Source organism: Dama dama, chromosome X (genome assembly GCF_033118175.1).
Source record: "Dama dama isolate Ldn47 chromosome X, ASM3311817v1, whole genome shotgun sequence".
In the NCBI taxonomy this organism is placed as follows: domain Eukaryota; kingdom Metazoa; phylum Chordata; class Mammalia; order Artiodactyla; family Cervidae; genus Dama; species Dama dama.
The window spans coordinates 137902080-137917416 of NC_083714.1; the positions used below are offsets into that span (position 1 = coordinate 137902080).

Here is a 15337-nt window from a genome sequence, read left to right on the forward strand (position 1 = left end):
AGGAATCCCTGAGCAGAGTTACTTTACCTGAATAAACATAGTAGAAGCCCTTTGTTCCTCTCTCTTCTCCCTGTCTGGAACAGACAAGTAATGCTTGGAGGCACGGCAGCCATCTTACAACTCTGGTGACAAAGCCACTTGTTAAGAGTGGGAAAATAGGAAGCTAGAATGAGTCTGGATCCCTTGATATCATCTTTGAGCCCTGGATAATAATCTGGGAAGTCTTCCTTGGCACTTCTTATTTTGTGAGAATAATAACATTCTTTCTTACTTACACAGTCATTATTTGTGAGGTTTTCTGGGGTTTGGGGGGTTTGATTTTTGCAGCTAATTTTATTTGTAACTGGTAAACAACTAAAACCAAGGCAGGATTACTTGCCATCTACTATATATCAGTGGTTCTCACAGTAGAACACAGATCAAAATCACCTGGAAGACTTACTAAAATTCAGATTGCTAGGGTCTAGCCCCAGAGTTTCTGATTCAGTAGGTCTTGGATGGCTCACAGGAAACTGCATTTCTAACAAGTACCCAGGTAAAGCAGCTCTGGCTGCATCAGGGGCCACACTTTAAGGACCACTGGATTACACAATAGCATTTCATAACACAACATAACATAACACACGAGACTGTACAGCATAGCATACCACAGAACACCACAGCACAGGACTGCATAATATAACATAACATACATAACACAACATAACACCCAACTCTCCAGGTTTCTATTTCTCTGTTGCTTTGCTTTTTAAAAAATAAATGTCTGCCTGATCTCTAGACCAAATATACTCTTTAGTAATCTTAACACCAAGTGTAAAATGAGTCACAAAAAGATCAGCAGATGTTATAGTTCTGCTCCTGCCTGAAGCTAGAAGATAGGGAAAGAGTCGTCTAGCACTTGCCAGGCTAGACTATTTGCCGTGTCATTTCCTGGCACATAATTATGCTGCTTGCTGACGACTATTCTACCTTCTGTCCTTCCGTAAATTGTAAATGACAGCTTGGAAGCTGTTGGCTGAAAATTCTGAAAAAAGAAACATTTACAAGGAGAGGCAAGGATAAAATCATGGTCAGTTTAGACCAGAGAAACATTGTCAAGTTAGCACGCTGTGAAAGAGATGACATTTCCTGTACCTTCCTCTTCCCCATCTCCACTCCTATGACCTAGAGTCTCAAAGCATGTGATTTACTCAATAATTCAAATGAGTCAGAAAGCCCAGTGCTTGGAAGACTTTTGCTACCTGCTAGAATAACACACAGTTGAATTTTATACTTAGGGTGAAGAGAAAAAGTTTCTATCATGTCCATATGTTGCCCTACACCCACAGTCTGCCCCCCTCCCCATAATGACAGGCTTCAAAAGCCCTCAAAAAGAGTCATGCTTTGAGAAAAGTGATTCAGCCATTTTCCAGGTCAAATATGTGGTGTACTTTAGCTCTCACCCTCCCTCCCACTGCCCTCCCACCCTGCCGCCCAGGAACTGGCCAAAGTAATCCTTCTGCCCTAGTAGCTACAGGTTTTAAGCCATGCTTTGTTAAACAACTAGGAGAGAAGGATGAGTCTAATTCACCGATCACTCATCCACCCCCCATTGCGTCCAGGATCTCAGTGAGTGGAACAAAATAATTAGTGTGAGTTAAATAATCACACCTGGTTAGGCTTCATGGAAATTCAGAATTTGGGGATCAGAGTAAAGCTCATTAGTCCTACTAGAAATAACATCTAATACCCTGACCTTCTTTTACCTCTGCCCCACCCACTGAGCTAAGAACTCATAGGTTCCCAGAATATACTCCTATGATCACCTACACTCCTTCAAACACTTACAGACTTCAGCACCAGGGATTTCTGGTTTTAAACCTTCTCCAGTACTCATTTTAGCATTCCAACAAGTTTTGATTCTTTGCATTTTCCATGAGAAGCCTGAGAATAAGAAACAGAGTACAGAGCCATCTCTCACTGTTCCTTCTTGATCTAACTTAGCTTTTCAAGTGCAGTCAAAGCTCCTAAGTTTCTCTTTTAAACAACTCCAGTTGCAGCTGTTTTCAGGTATACTTTATAGAAGGTATTGTACTGAAAGCACAAATGATAAGAAGCCAAGCACTAAAGGGAGGCACACAGCATCCAAGTAGAGTGACTGGAGAGGAAAAGTCATCCTCAAATGCTGCAAGGGAGAGAGGGCCTCAGAGTGGACTTGAACTTGCAGGAAGGATAGAACATACCTCCGAAGAGAAACTTCTGAGAGATGTGATTCCAAGGAAGGAAGGAAGCATGGGGTAAAGTGGAAAGAACATGGGTTTGGGGGCCACACAGATCTGGGTTTGAAGCCACTGCCTAGATGTGTGACTTGAGTGAGTTACTTCAATACTCTGATGCCTCAATTTCCTTATGTGTGAAATAAGAATAATAATACTTCTCTTGAAGGACTGTCCTAAAACTACTAAAAAATTTCAAAAGGATGTAAAATATCAACATATAGCTCAATCAATGAAGCTATAATGGTAAAATCTCAAGTGTGGGCTTAAACATGAGATATACCTGGTAGGACCAGTTTGGCTGGGGTGAATGCTTTCCAGAAAGGACTCAGGGGGACATTAAGAGAAAAAAAAAACTGAATCAGTAAATAAATGCAGATTTCAGCTGTCCTTCAATTGTCCGAGGCTACAGAGTTCAGGGAAATCCACCAGGATTTCCTTGGTGGCTCAGATGGTAAAGCGTCTGCCTATAGTGCGGCAGTCCTGGGTTCGATCCCTGGGTTGGGAAGATCTCCTGGAGAAGAAAATGGCAACCCACTCCAGTACCATTGCCTGGAGAATCCCACGGATGGAGGAGCCTGGTGGGCTACAGTCCACGGAGTTGCACAGAGTCGGACATGACTAAGCGACTTCACACAGTTCAAACTTGACTCTGGAGACAATATAAATATGAAATCTATCAAGGATATTTTAGGAAGGAAAGTGACATGTTCATACCAGTAATTAAGACTTTTCTTGTACTGACTGGAACTGAGGAGATTAGATGTTATTCTCAAGTGGGTTGATTTCCCCTTCATGCCAAAGTTGTGTTCTACTCCAGCAAAGTATCTGGGTCACTGTGGCTCTAGTAGTCAGGCTAAGCTAAGTAACAAATTAACTCCCAATCTCAGTGGCCTGGCCCAAAAAAGATATATTTTTTCTCAGACTTCATACCCAGCACCAGTTCATGGGACTCTGCTCCATATAGCAACTCAAGAATCAAAGCTGATGGAGGTGCCACCATCTTGTCACACCATGATCTCAACACAAGATTTCTAGGGCTACTGCAAGAAGGGAAGAAACAGTTGAGAGGCGACACAGAGACCTTACGGCCAGGTGTGAAAGTGGCACATTTCACTGCTGCCCACATTCTATTGGTCATAACGCAATCTCAACCTACCTGCCCAGGTGGCTGGGAAACACAGAGGAACACATGCAATGTTAGGCAAGCAGCTCTCTGCCACCGGGGAGCCACAGGGAGCCACCCCTTCCTTTTACACTCTTCCCTTATGCAATTGCAGACCCACCACCCTAAAGGCTCCTTAGAGGCTGCAGCATATGAGGCCTTCCTCAAAGTTCTCTTTAAGTCACTAAGTTGAGCTCCGTTCCACAGTGCAGTTCAATGAACTGAGCTACTGAGGGTACAAAACAGACAGATCCAGAAAACTGAAGGATAGATGAATGTATTTCAGATGTGTCTGCTCTTCAGAGCTGGCAAAGTATGCATAAGAGCTGAGCAAACTGGAAGGCCAATGTTGTAGTTCTAAAACAAATTTACTGTAAAGATTCCAATGCCTTTAATGCAGTGATAAAGGACAGATGTTCAGCATGTCGAGAACATAAAGAAATTGTATATGCACAGTGGAACAACATGCCAAAAGTGAGTGACTACACATTAATTATTCCAACTAATCCATAAATAAAAACATATGCCAATACAGTAGTTCCTGAAGAACAACGAGATACATGTCATGTGTTTAAAAAAATTCTAGGTGAAAGTTTGAGAACTGACAAAAGTGGGATCTTTACTACTACTAAGAACGACTCTCTTGATAAGAATGTTTACTAAGTGCTAAAAATCTTACAGCTGCTTTGCATGGATTAGTTCATTTCATCTTCACAACAACCTATGTGTTGATGTTACCATCATTTTACAGATGAAGGGAGTAATTCATTCAAAGCTTCCTAACTAGTAAGATCTAAGATCTAAGATCTAACTAGAAAGATCTAAGATTCAAACCTAAGCAGTCTTTCTAGAGAAACTGAACTTCATTATTGTGTCTGACCTCTGATACAAATGAACCATATCCGGAATTCCGCAGGCCCACTGAAACCTTCTGAGGTAACCTTCAAAACCCCATTATGCTGTCCAGCATCTGGCCCCAAAACAGTCTTTAAATAGCATCTTTCACAAAGCTCCTCATATTGCTGTTTTGCCTCTAACTGATTCAACTTGGGAGAGACTGAAAGAGGTCTAAGAGGAATCAGATTATCCTGCTAAACTTGGGCAACTAGCAACAGAAATTAAAATATCATAGACACCATGAATCAAGAGACTTGAGTTCTAGTCCTGATTCTACACTTTCCTAGCTGTGTAAACAAAGTCACAAATATTTATTGAGCATTGTTCTGGCTATCTGGGGTTTCCCTGATGGTTCAGTGGGTAAAGAATCCGCCTGCAATGCAGGAGACGCAGGTTTGATCCCTGGGTCACGAAGACCCCTGGAGGAGGAAATGGCAACCCACTCGAGTATTCTTGCCTGGAAATTCCATGGACAGAAGAGCCTGGCAGGCTACCGTCCATGATGTCAGAGTCAGGTATGACTGAGCACATGGCACTGGTGATTGACTTTTTAGCAACAAAACACCCCAAAATTTAGTCACTTCAAAGAACAACAATCACTTTGTTGTATCTCATGATGTTATGAGTCAGGAATTTGGGCAGTGCTCAGCTGATTCCTCTGCTCCTCATGTTATCAACTGAGATTACTCAGTGGTACTTGGCTAGTGAATGGGCCAGTCTGGAGGGCTTCAGATGGCTTTTTGCACATGTCTGGCAGTGATAACTATAAGGCTAGACTCCACTGAGACTGTTGACTAGAGTTCCTGTACACGGCCCATCCAACATGGTAACCTCATGATAGTCAAAATTCTTATAAGTTGACTGGTTTCCCTCAAGGCAAGCATTCCAAGAGGCTTAGAAAGTTACAAGGTGTATTATATCCTAGCCTCAGAGTTTCAGAACATCACTTCTACCACAATTTATTGATTAAGAAAGTCATTAAGTCCAGTTCTAAATGAAGGGAAGAAGAAATGGATTCCACCTCTCAATGGGAGGAGTCACAAAAAAGAAGCCATTTTTTAAAAAACTGAAGTACAACTGTTTTACAATATTATGCCAATCTCTGCTATATAACAAAGTGACTCAGTTATATACATATGTACATTCTTTTTTATATTCTTTTCCATTATGGTTTATCATAGGATATTAAATATAGTTCCCTGTGGTATACATTAGGACCTTGTTGATTATCCACTGTAAATGTAATAGTTTGCATCTACCAACCCCTGACTCCCAGCCCACTGCTCTCCCTTCCCGTCCCCCACACCTTGACAAGCACAAGTCTGTTCTCTATGTCTATGAGTCTGTTTCTGCTTTGTCAATAGGTTCATCCGTGCCATATTTCAGATCCCACATGTAAGTGATATCCTTGATGTGTCTTTCTGACTTACTTCACTTAGTATGATAATCTCCCATTGCATCCATGTTGCTGCAAATGGCATTATGTCATTCTTTTTCATGGCCAAGTAGTATTTCATTGTATATATGTACCACATCTTCTTTATCTCTTCCTCTGTTGAGGGACATTTAGGTTGTTTCCATATTTTGGCTACTATGAACAGTGCTGCTATGAACATTGGGGTGCACTTATCTTTTTGAATTATACTTTTGTCCAGGTATATTCCCAGGAGTGCAATTGCTAGATCATATGGTAATTCAATTTTTAGTTTTCTGAGGATCCTCCATGCTGTTTTCCATAGTGGCTGTACCAATTTACATTCCCACTAACAGTGTAGGAGGAGGGTTCCCTATTCTCCACATCCTCTCCAGCATTTGTTCTTTGCAGATTTTTTACTGATGGCCAATATGACTAGTGTGAGGTGGTACCTCGTTGTAGTTTTGATTTGCATTTCTCTAATAATCAGTGATGCTGAGCATCCTTTCATGTGCCTACTGCTCATCTATATGTTGAAAGATGCCATCTTGAATCTATTGCAAGCAACCACTCTATGCCAAGCACCATACTAGTCATCAGTTCAGTTCAGTCACTCAGTCATGTCCAACTCTTTGTGACCCCATGGACTGCAGCACGCCAGGCTTTCCTGTCCATCACCAACTCCTGGAGCTTGCTCAAACTCATGTCATACATATATTCATAGATATACAAGGCCCGTGTTTTCCTGGGTTATATGTATGCTTTTCAATATAAAATGAAAAAATTTTTATGAGATTGTATATTTTCTTTGATTGTTCATTTAAGATAGGGCTTCCTCTTGATTCCCCAAGAGGATAAACTAGTCCAATAAAGAACCAGATAGTAAATATTTTGGTTTTGCAAGTCATACAATCTCTGTTGGAGCTACTCAACTCTACTGTTCATAGCCCCAAGCAGCTATACACCACATGTAAATATGTGACCACGCGTGCATACTCAGTCACTCAGTCACGTCCAACTCTTTGCTATCTCATGATCTGTAGCCTGCCAGGCTCCTCTGTCCATGGTATTCTCCAGGCAAGAATACCGGAGTGGGTTGCCATTTCCATCTCCATGGGAGCTTCCCAACGCAGTGATCGAACCTGCGTCTCCAGCATCTCCTGCATTGGCAGGCAGATTCTTTACCACTGAGCCACCTAGGAAGCAAGTGAGAATGACTGAGTTCCAATAAAAGTTTATTTACAAAACCAGGCATTGGTCTTGATTTGGCTTGCAGAACATAGATTACCAACCCCTGGTCTAGCAGATAATAGGTGCTCAAATAACATTGGTTGGATGGACAAATTTTAAAGCTTGGAAAATACTTGTACGAGCTTTCATTACTTCAAACGCCCATCTGTTCCTTTTCATACAGGATTCAAGAAGCCCACTGTCATTCAGGTCAGCCCCACAGGACCTCATGGATATCAAGGGTCTAGGCAAAAAGTGATCAGGCCATGTGACCCATAATCTAAGTCTGGAGTTGGAAAATCAGATTAAAAAAAAAAAAGTTCCAAGTGGACAGATCAGATGTGGGAGATAGGCAATTCAGCTTAATAACTCAGGAACAATGGGACAAAGTGTCAGTTTTATCAACTGATTTTACATACCATCCTTCATCAATTCTAAGATACCATTTATGGGAGGAAATGTTGCCAATTAAATAATGAAACACCCTAGCCTATAAGGTGCATCCCAATTTCAGAGGGGTTAACAAGTGGGAAAAAGTGAATGTCAAAGAACCAATGAAATATAAATTTTTTCATTCATTTGTCCACAAAACAAACAAAAGCAAAGTATTATTTATAGCACCTATAAGTCCCAAGCACTTTCCATAAATATTTCTGTGCAATCCTTACATCCATTTAGAGTGGTTCATTATTCTCTGCTTTTTACACTCCTGCCTCCCTAAACCACATGTGGTTTCTTGGATAAACCACTCTCTTCCCACTCCAGGTATTTTGCAAATGCTATTGCTTCTCCCTGGGCCCTCATCCCATTCCTATAGTTCATCCTTAAACACTTTCAGGTATCAACCCTTTTGTTTCTGACTCAAGAAAACATTTTCTAAGCACAGTGCTCATGTGGCTATAGTTCAGCAAATCTAAGATGTCCTTAACTCTAAAACACACAACTATTAATATTTTCTATACCACTAAGAAAGAAAAACACAACAACTAAATCATGACCTACCATCAGGCATAATACACATCTCAGTTTCACAGATGTTAAATTGGGTGTGTGAGGGGGGATGTACGCTTTGGAAATGATGAAATCTGTTAGTTCAGTACAAGTCAGTGATCTTCAAAGACTTAACACCTGAGCTAAAAGGTGATGTCGCATTCCATACTGTTTGTCTTTCAGCACAAGGGATGAGATGAAGGAAATTTTACTCATAAGAATTTCTAGGGAAGCTGCAAATGGTGGCAAGAAAGCCCCAGCTGAGAACCACTGCTTTAAATGATGGGTCCGAAGGACACCAATGGTTGTGGGAAGACCAGTCAGGAAATAGTTAAGAAATCGGGAAGAGAGTCATGACATGGAGTAGTGTGTGGTTTAGAGAGAAAAAAAGAAGGTCATAGTTGTTAACTTTCCTTATACCAACCTATCTGATAGGTACTACTAGCACCATTTAACAGATGAGGAAACTAAGGAATAGAGAGTTTGAGAAACTTTTCCCCAGTGGGAGAACCAAGACTCAAGCACAGGCAGCTGGAATATATTCTTTTAGAGCCAGAAATCAACAAGACTTAGTGATGACATTAAGTGAGAGAAGGAAAAGTGGAATAAAAAGGTTATTCCAGTTTGGGGCATAAGTAATGGCGGACGGAGGTGACATTTACTGAATGAAGAACACTGTAAAAGGAACAAATTGTGAGAGAAGAGAGGGAGTCAAAAATTCCACTTTGGACAATGTTACATTTGAGGTGCCTATGAGATATTCAAGCTGCTAAGTTGCGTCAGTCGTGTCCGACCCTGTGCGACCCCACAGACGCCAGCCCACCAGGCTCCTGTCCCTGGGATTCTCCAGGCAAGAATACTGGAGTGGGTTGCCATTTCCTTCTCCAGATGAGATATTCAAGCAGAGGGATCAAATAAGCAGTTGGTGTGGCTCAGAACTATTCTGGATAAAAATTCTAGAGTTGTCCCCATTTAAAGTTTTAGTTCTAGTTGTGGATAAAATCATTTACACAGAATGGAGAATGAGAAAGGAAGTTATGCAACTTTCCAACTGCTTTATCTGCTTCCTTTGGCTTTTTTGTCCTCTCCTGAAAAACTATCTGGCTGACTAGCAACTCTTTTAAGGAGATGTACAGAGGATGAGATGTTTGGATGGCATCACAGACTCAATGGACATGAGTTTGAACAAACTCTGGGAGAGAGTGGAGGACAGGGAAGTCTGGCATCCTGCAGTCCATGGTGTTGCAAAGAGTTGGACATGACTCAATGACTGAACAACAAACAACAACAAAGGCCAAGTTTGGCTTTTCATCCATTCCATGCTGTTCCATTATTCAACACATCACCATTATTTGGCATCTTCTTTCCAGGAGATGGGCAACTCAAAGAGGTCTATAGTGTGGACCATAAACAGCTCTCAAAATCTCAGACTGGTTAAGAAGAGGTGGCATAATTAGTGAATAAGAGTTCCATCTCTGGTGTAACAATGCAAGGGTTTGAATCCCAGCTCTATAATGTATCAGCACATGAACTTGGGGAAGTTACTTAAGCTCTCAAAACCCTACTTTCCTCATCCGTAAAATGGGCTTGATAATAGCTCCTGAGCTCGCTGGCTTATTTTGAGAGAAAATTTATTTGAGAGAAAATTCACATAGCAGGGTGCCTTGCTCATAGTAACTGCTAAATAAATATTAGCTGTCCTTATTAATTCAGATCAACCATAAGTAAATGGGCCATGTTGCTTGTAAAATTTCTTTTAAGCAAAGTCAGTTCTAAACACTGACAGATTAAAAAAGAGAATGACAGTTCTTTAGCATAATTAGGCAGAAAAACACTAAAAGGAGGTGAATTTCTGCAGCATTCTCATGCTCATGTGATAAGATACTGTCAGGAAGCCTGAAAGAGCTCTCTGGCCCATCCTCACACTTCATATTTCCTGATGCATAAAATCCCATTTGCACAGGACAATGCCCTCTGCTCCTGTGTTCAGGGATTTGGGGAGAAGTAAGGCAGTTAATGTAATCCCCCTGATGGGTACAACAAAAGAAAAGAACTAGGAGGCAACCTCAGAGAACAAATCTCCACTCCTTCTCAGATCTATGGACAAGGATTTCCCTATTTTGGACAGAAAATGGATTGTTTTTGGGGGGTTGAGATGATCACAAAGACACATGCCTGGGCATTAAGGCTGGGCTACGGAAGTCCTCATTCTCACTGGACATCAGAATCACCAAGCAAGATTCTAAATGATACCTGTCATTCAGAGAGGGTTCCGCTCTCAGAGATCCTGAGGTAATTAATTGGGGAACACCCACTTTGAAGTACTGCTTAGCAGTTTCTAACACAGTAAACATATATCTGCCTTAACAGCCAAAAAATCCACTCCTGGGTATGCACTCAACTGAAGTGAGTGCTCATTGTCCACCAGAAGGTACACACAAGAATGTTCACAGCAGTTTCAAAGTAAAAATTGGAAACAACTTAAATGCTCCTCAGTATTGCAGAAGATTGTTTCTATGACCCCCTGTGGATATTAAATTCTGCAGATGCTCAAGTCCATCATATAAAATGGGGTGCTTACAACAAAGGAAACTATAAGCAGGTGAAAAGACAGCCTTCAGACTGGGAGAAAATAATAGCAAACGAAGCAACAGACAAAGGATTAATCTCAAAAATATACAAGCAACTCCTGAAGCTCAATTCCAGGAAATAAATGACCCAATCAAAAAATGGGCCAAAGAACTAAACAGACATTTCTCCAAAGAAGACATACAGATGGTGAACAAACACATGAAAAGATGCTCAACGTCACTCATCATCAGAGAAATGCAAATCAAAACCACAATGAGGTACCATTACACGCCAGTCAGGATGGCTGCTATCCAAAAGTCTACAAGCAATAAATGCTGGAGAGGGTGTGGAGAAAAGGGAACCCTCTTACACTGTTGGTGGGAATGCAAACTAGTACAGCCGCTATGGAGAACAGTGTGGAGATTCCTTAAAAAACTGGAAATAGAACTGCCATATGACCCAGCAATCCCGCTTCTGGCATATACACCGAGGAAACCAGATCTGAAAGAGACACGTGCACCCCAATGTTCATCGCAGCACTGTTTATAATAGCCAGGATATGGAAGCAACCTAGATGCCCATCAGCAGATGAATGGATAAGGAAGCTGTGGTACATATACACCATGGAATATTACTCAGCCATTAAAAAGAATTCATTTGAATCAGTTCTAATGAGATGGATGAAACTAGAGCCCATTATACAGAGTGAAGTAAGCCAGAAAGATAAACACCAATACAGTATACTAATGCATATATATGGAATTTAGAAAGATGGTAACGATAACCCTATATGCAAAACAGAAAAAGAGACACAGATATATAGAACAGACTTTTGGATTCTGTGGGAGAAGGCGAGGGTGTGATGTTTCGAGAGAACAGCATCGAAACATGTATATTATCAAGGGTGAAACAGATCACCAGCCCAGGCTGGATGCATGAGACAAGTAAGTGCTCGAGCCTGGTGCACTGGGAAGACCCAGAGGGATGGGATGGGGAGGGAGGTGGGAGGGGGGATAGGGATGGGGAACACATGTAAATCCATGGCTGATTCATGTCAATCTATGGCAAAAACCACTACAATATTGTAAAGTAATTAGCCTCCAACTAATAAAAATAAATGGAAAAAAAAAGTGGGGTGCTTAGTCACTCAGTCATGTCCGACTCTTTGTGACCCCATGGACTGTGGCCTGCAAGGCTCCTCTGTCCATGGGAATTCTCCAGGCAAGAATATTAGAGTGGGTTGCCATTCCCTTCTCCAGAGGATCTTCCCAACCCAGGGATCGAACCCAGGTCTCCCACATTGCAGGTGGATTCTTTACCATCTGAGCCACCAGGGAAGTCCATAGAATGGGGTAGCATGTGCATATAGCCTATGCACATCCTCCCACACACTTCAGATCAGCGCTAGATTTCATATAATGCCTAATACAATGTCAATGGTATGTTAATAGTTGATTGTTGCTGTTCAGTCTCTCAGTCGCATCTGACTGTTAGCAACCCCATGAACTGCAGCATGCCAGGCTTCCCTGTCCTTCACCACCTCCTAGAACTTGCTCAAACTCACCTCCATTGAGTCGGTGATGCCATCCAACCATCTCATCCTCTGTCATCCCCTTTTCCTCCTGCCCTCAATCTTTCCCAGCATCTGGGGCTTTTCTAATGAGTCAGCTTTTCACATCAGGTGGCCAAAGTATTGGAGCTTCAACTTTAGCATCAGTCCTTCCAATGAATATTCAGGATTGATTTCCTTTAGGATTGACTGATTTGATCTCCTTGCAGTCCAAGGGACTCTCAAGAGTCTTCTCCAACTCCACAGTTCAAAAACATCAATTCTTTGATGCTCAGCCTTCTTCAAATAGTTGACGGCACACAGCAAAGTCAAGTTTTGCTTTTTGGAACTTTCTGGAATATTTTTAAATACTTTTGATCTGTGGTCAGCTAATTCTGTGGATGTGGAACTTGTGGATATGGAGGGCTAACTTTATAGTAGAATGGACAAATAAAATGTAGTAGATTCTACTTCTACACAGCAATGGAAAAGAGTAAGCATCTGATACGCATAACAGCATGGATGAACCTCACTCATGATGAAATAAGTGAAAGAAGCCAGATAGAAGCATATCTACTATATGATTCTATTTACAGTAAGTTAAAAAACAGGCTGGACTCACCTAAGATGATGCAGAACAGAAGAGTAGTAACCCTCAGCAGTGTTCTTCTGAGGTTCTGGGAATGATCTTAACCTGGGTAATGATAATACAAGTGGATGCATATATAAAAATTCATTATGTTGTACACTTAAAATTTTTGCTCTGTATGTCTATTTACTTGTTTGTTTTAAATATCAATTACAAACATTAAAAAGTCCCCCAAGTGATTCTTAGATGTGGGCAGAATTGAGAACCACTGACATCAGGCTACCAGGTCTGCCAGAGTATTGTTCTACCCACAACCAGCTTTGTCCCTAGGTAACAGATTTTGCCATGTCATTCTTTGCTCTCCTGAAACCACTCAAAACACTCCTGAGAGGCTAACAAAGAAAGCACTAAGTGCATCATTTAAAATTCCTAGTAAGGCTATTATCTTCATTAATTCATCTTTTCTGTACTTTGCAATTTCTAAGAGATGAGAATTCTCTTGTTAGTCCTTAAGTTCTACAGGTCCAAATGTCCAGAAAGAAATCTATGGCATCACTGCTGACCTTTTAACATTCCTCTGGTTTAGAACTTTCTCTTCTATACTGCAAGCCCATGCAAAAAAATTAAAGAATAGTGGAACTATGTAGAAGCCAAGAAATAATCCACTCTGAGGCCCAGACAGGAGAACTGATTTGTCTTATGTCACTCAACAAATCAGTAATCTGACATTCTCATACAGTGACAATCTGACACTTTGCCATTAATATGCATTTTTGAATAAGGAACACTATCCCCAAAGTCACCTGGTGAAACACCAGTAGTAACAGCAGAGGCTTTGGGAGGTTTGGTTGTTGTTCACTTAATGTTTCTTTCATCCAAGCATTAGCTAAAAATGCATCTTTTATTTCTAGCATTATACCTGGCCTAGTGACATGGCACCAATAATCTTGGAGTCCCCACGTGCCGTGGTCACTTATTTGAAGGTGCCAGAGTATTGCAAACTAGCTCAATCTGCAGTGAAGAGGGTAAAAGAATGAGGCAAGTGTTTTGGTGCAAAAAACACTAACCAGATAGAGTTCCAGTCTGAAATCAGCCTCCTACCAGACCTTAAGCAAATCATGAAAACCCCAAGAGCTTCAGCTTGTTTGTCTATAAAATGGGAAAATGAGCTATGGTTCAAGTATTTCACTGACTTATTTTAAGTATCAAATGAGACAAGGTTTATGAAACTACCATAAGCCTCTACCAAAACACACAAGGCTTCCTCCTTTTTTTTCATGATACTAAATATATTTGTGAAGTCAAAGGAGGAGAACAAAGCTGGAAATGTGCTGATGGATGGTTTTTCTGCTAAAATATTTGCCAGCAAAAGACATCTTGTTAACAAGCTACTCTGTATACTGTAACATATATTTCACAATTTATCTACCTCCTGCAGGCTGTCAAAATAATTGGCCTATAATATTTCTAAAATATAGTCAGCCATCTCTGGATTTATTATGTGTATATCCATTTGCATAATGATGACTGAATTTACACATCATGCATCTTTCCAGACTTTAGGTTTCCATTACTCTTTCTCTGAAAATCCCCAAGTTTTGTTACAAAATGCAAGAGTCTCTAAGTATGGTTACCATTTTCTTCAGCATAAAAATAAGTGACGGAAGCAGTGCTCCACTGTTACCCTGGAGATGAGAGACTAGTTATCATTGATAACAAACTTGGAATTTCTCTTCCATTGGCCAGAGAAGAGGTGGTTCCAGATTTGCTGCTCAACTCTGTCAAGGCAGCAACCCCAACACCTCAGTAAGTTGACAGAACACTTCAGGCAGAGGCACTATTGCCCGTCATCATTGTATCTGCTATTAGGAAAAGATTTTAGTACCCCAATCCAAGCTAAGTGAAAACAGAAAGGTGGTGGCCCCAGTAGATAGTGAAGGCTGGTACTGACGACTGGCTATCCCAAAGCAGTCCCCAGCCCATTCTCCCTTGCTGTGTTACACTACAGACAGTAGCAAGTCAAATGCTTTCCCACATTCCCTTGCAGCTTTTTGCTATATGACCCAGCTCTGGCCCGTGAGCTACAACTGAGTTGTTCAGCTTTTTTTTTCCCATGGAGTCTATCTCTTTGCGACCCCATGAATCACAGCACGCCAGGCCTCCCTGTCCATCACCACTTCCCAGAGTTTACTCAAACTCATGTCCATTACATCTTACTTAACCATGGTACATTTGTCAAAACAGAAATTAACATTGGTACAATACTATTAACCAAACCATAGGTTTCTTTAGATATCATTATCCAAATTACTGTGGTTTGAAGTCATTTGAAATATTTCTTCTCCCTGTACTTTATTATTATTATTTTTTTTTAATTTGGTCACGCCACATGGCATGTAGAACCTTAATTCCCTGACCAGGGGTCGAACCTGCAGGCCCTACGTTGGAAGTGCAAATATAAACACAGGACCACCAGGGAAGACCCTTTACTCTGTGCTTTTGCCACTAACTTACTATATATCTTTAGATTTGTTTGTTTCATTTTGTTTTTGATATTTAGGAAATGCTTCTAAATTTAATTTTGTTTAGAGTTATGTAAAAGATTTACCTGATTCCAAAGTTAAATCTGCAAAACATAGTAAATTAGAAAGCCCACTTTCTATCCCTGTCTCTTCTA

General features: G+C 40.9%; 1 protein-coding gene and 1 long non-coding RNA gene across 2 annotated transcripts in view; both read right to left on the reverse strand.

Annotated features, from left to right (window-relative positions):
- LOC133051872 (carbonic anhydrase 5B, mitochondrial) overlaps positions 1-15337 on the reverse strand; it is a 389751-nt gene that overhangs the window by 167451 nt on the left and 206963 nt on the right. The gene's annotated exons all lie outside the window — the stretch shown is intronic.
- LOC133053001 (uncharacterized) overlaps positions 12742-15337 on the reverse strand; it is a 121717-nt gene continuing 119121 nt past the window's right edge. Inside the window, exon 4 of the long non-coding RNA XR_009692081.1 lies at positions 12742-12765. This is a non-coding gene — a long non-coding RNA (uncharacterized LOC133053001). The remainder of the gene's footprint in view (positions 12766-15337) is intronic.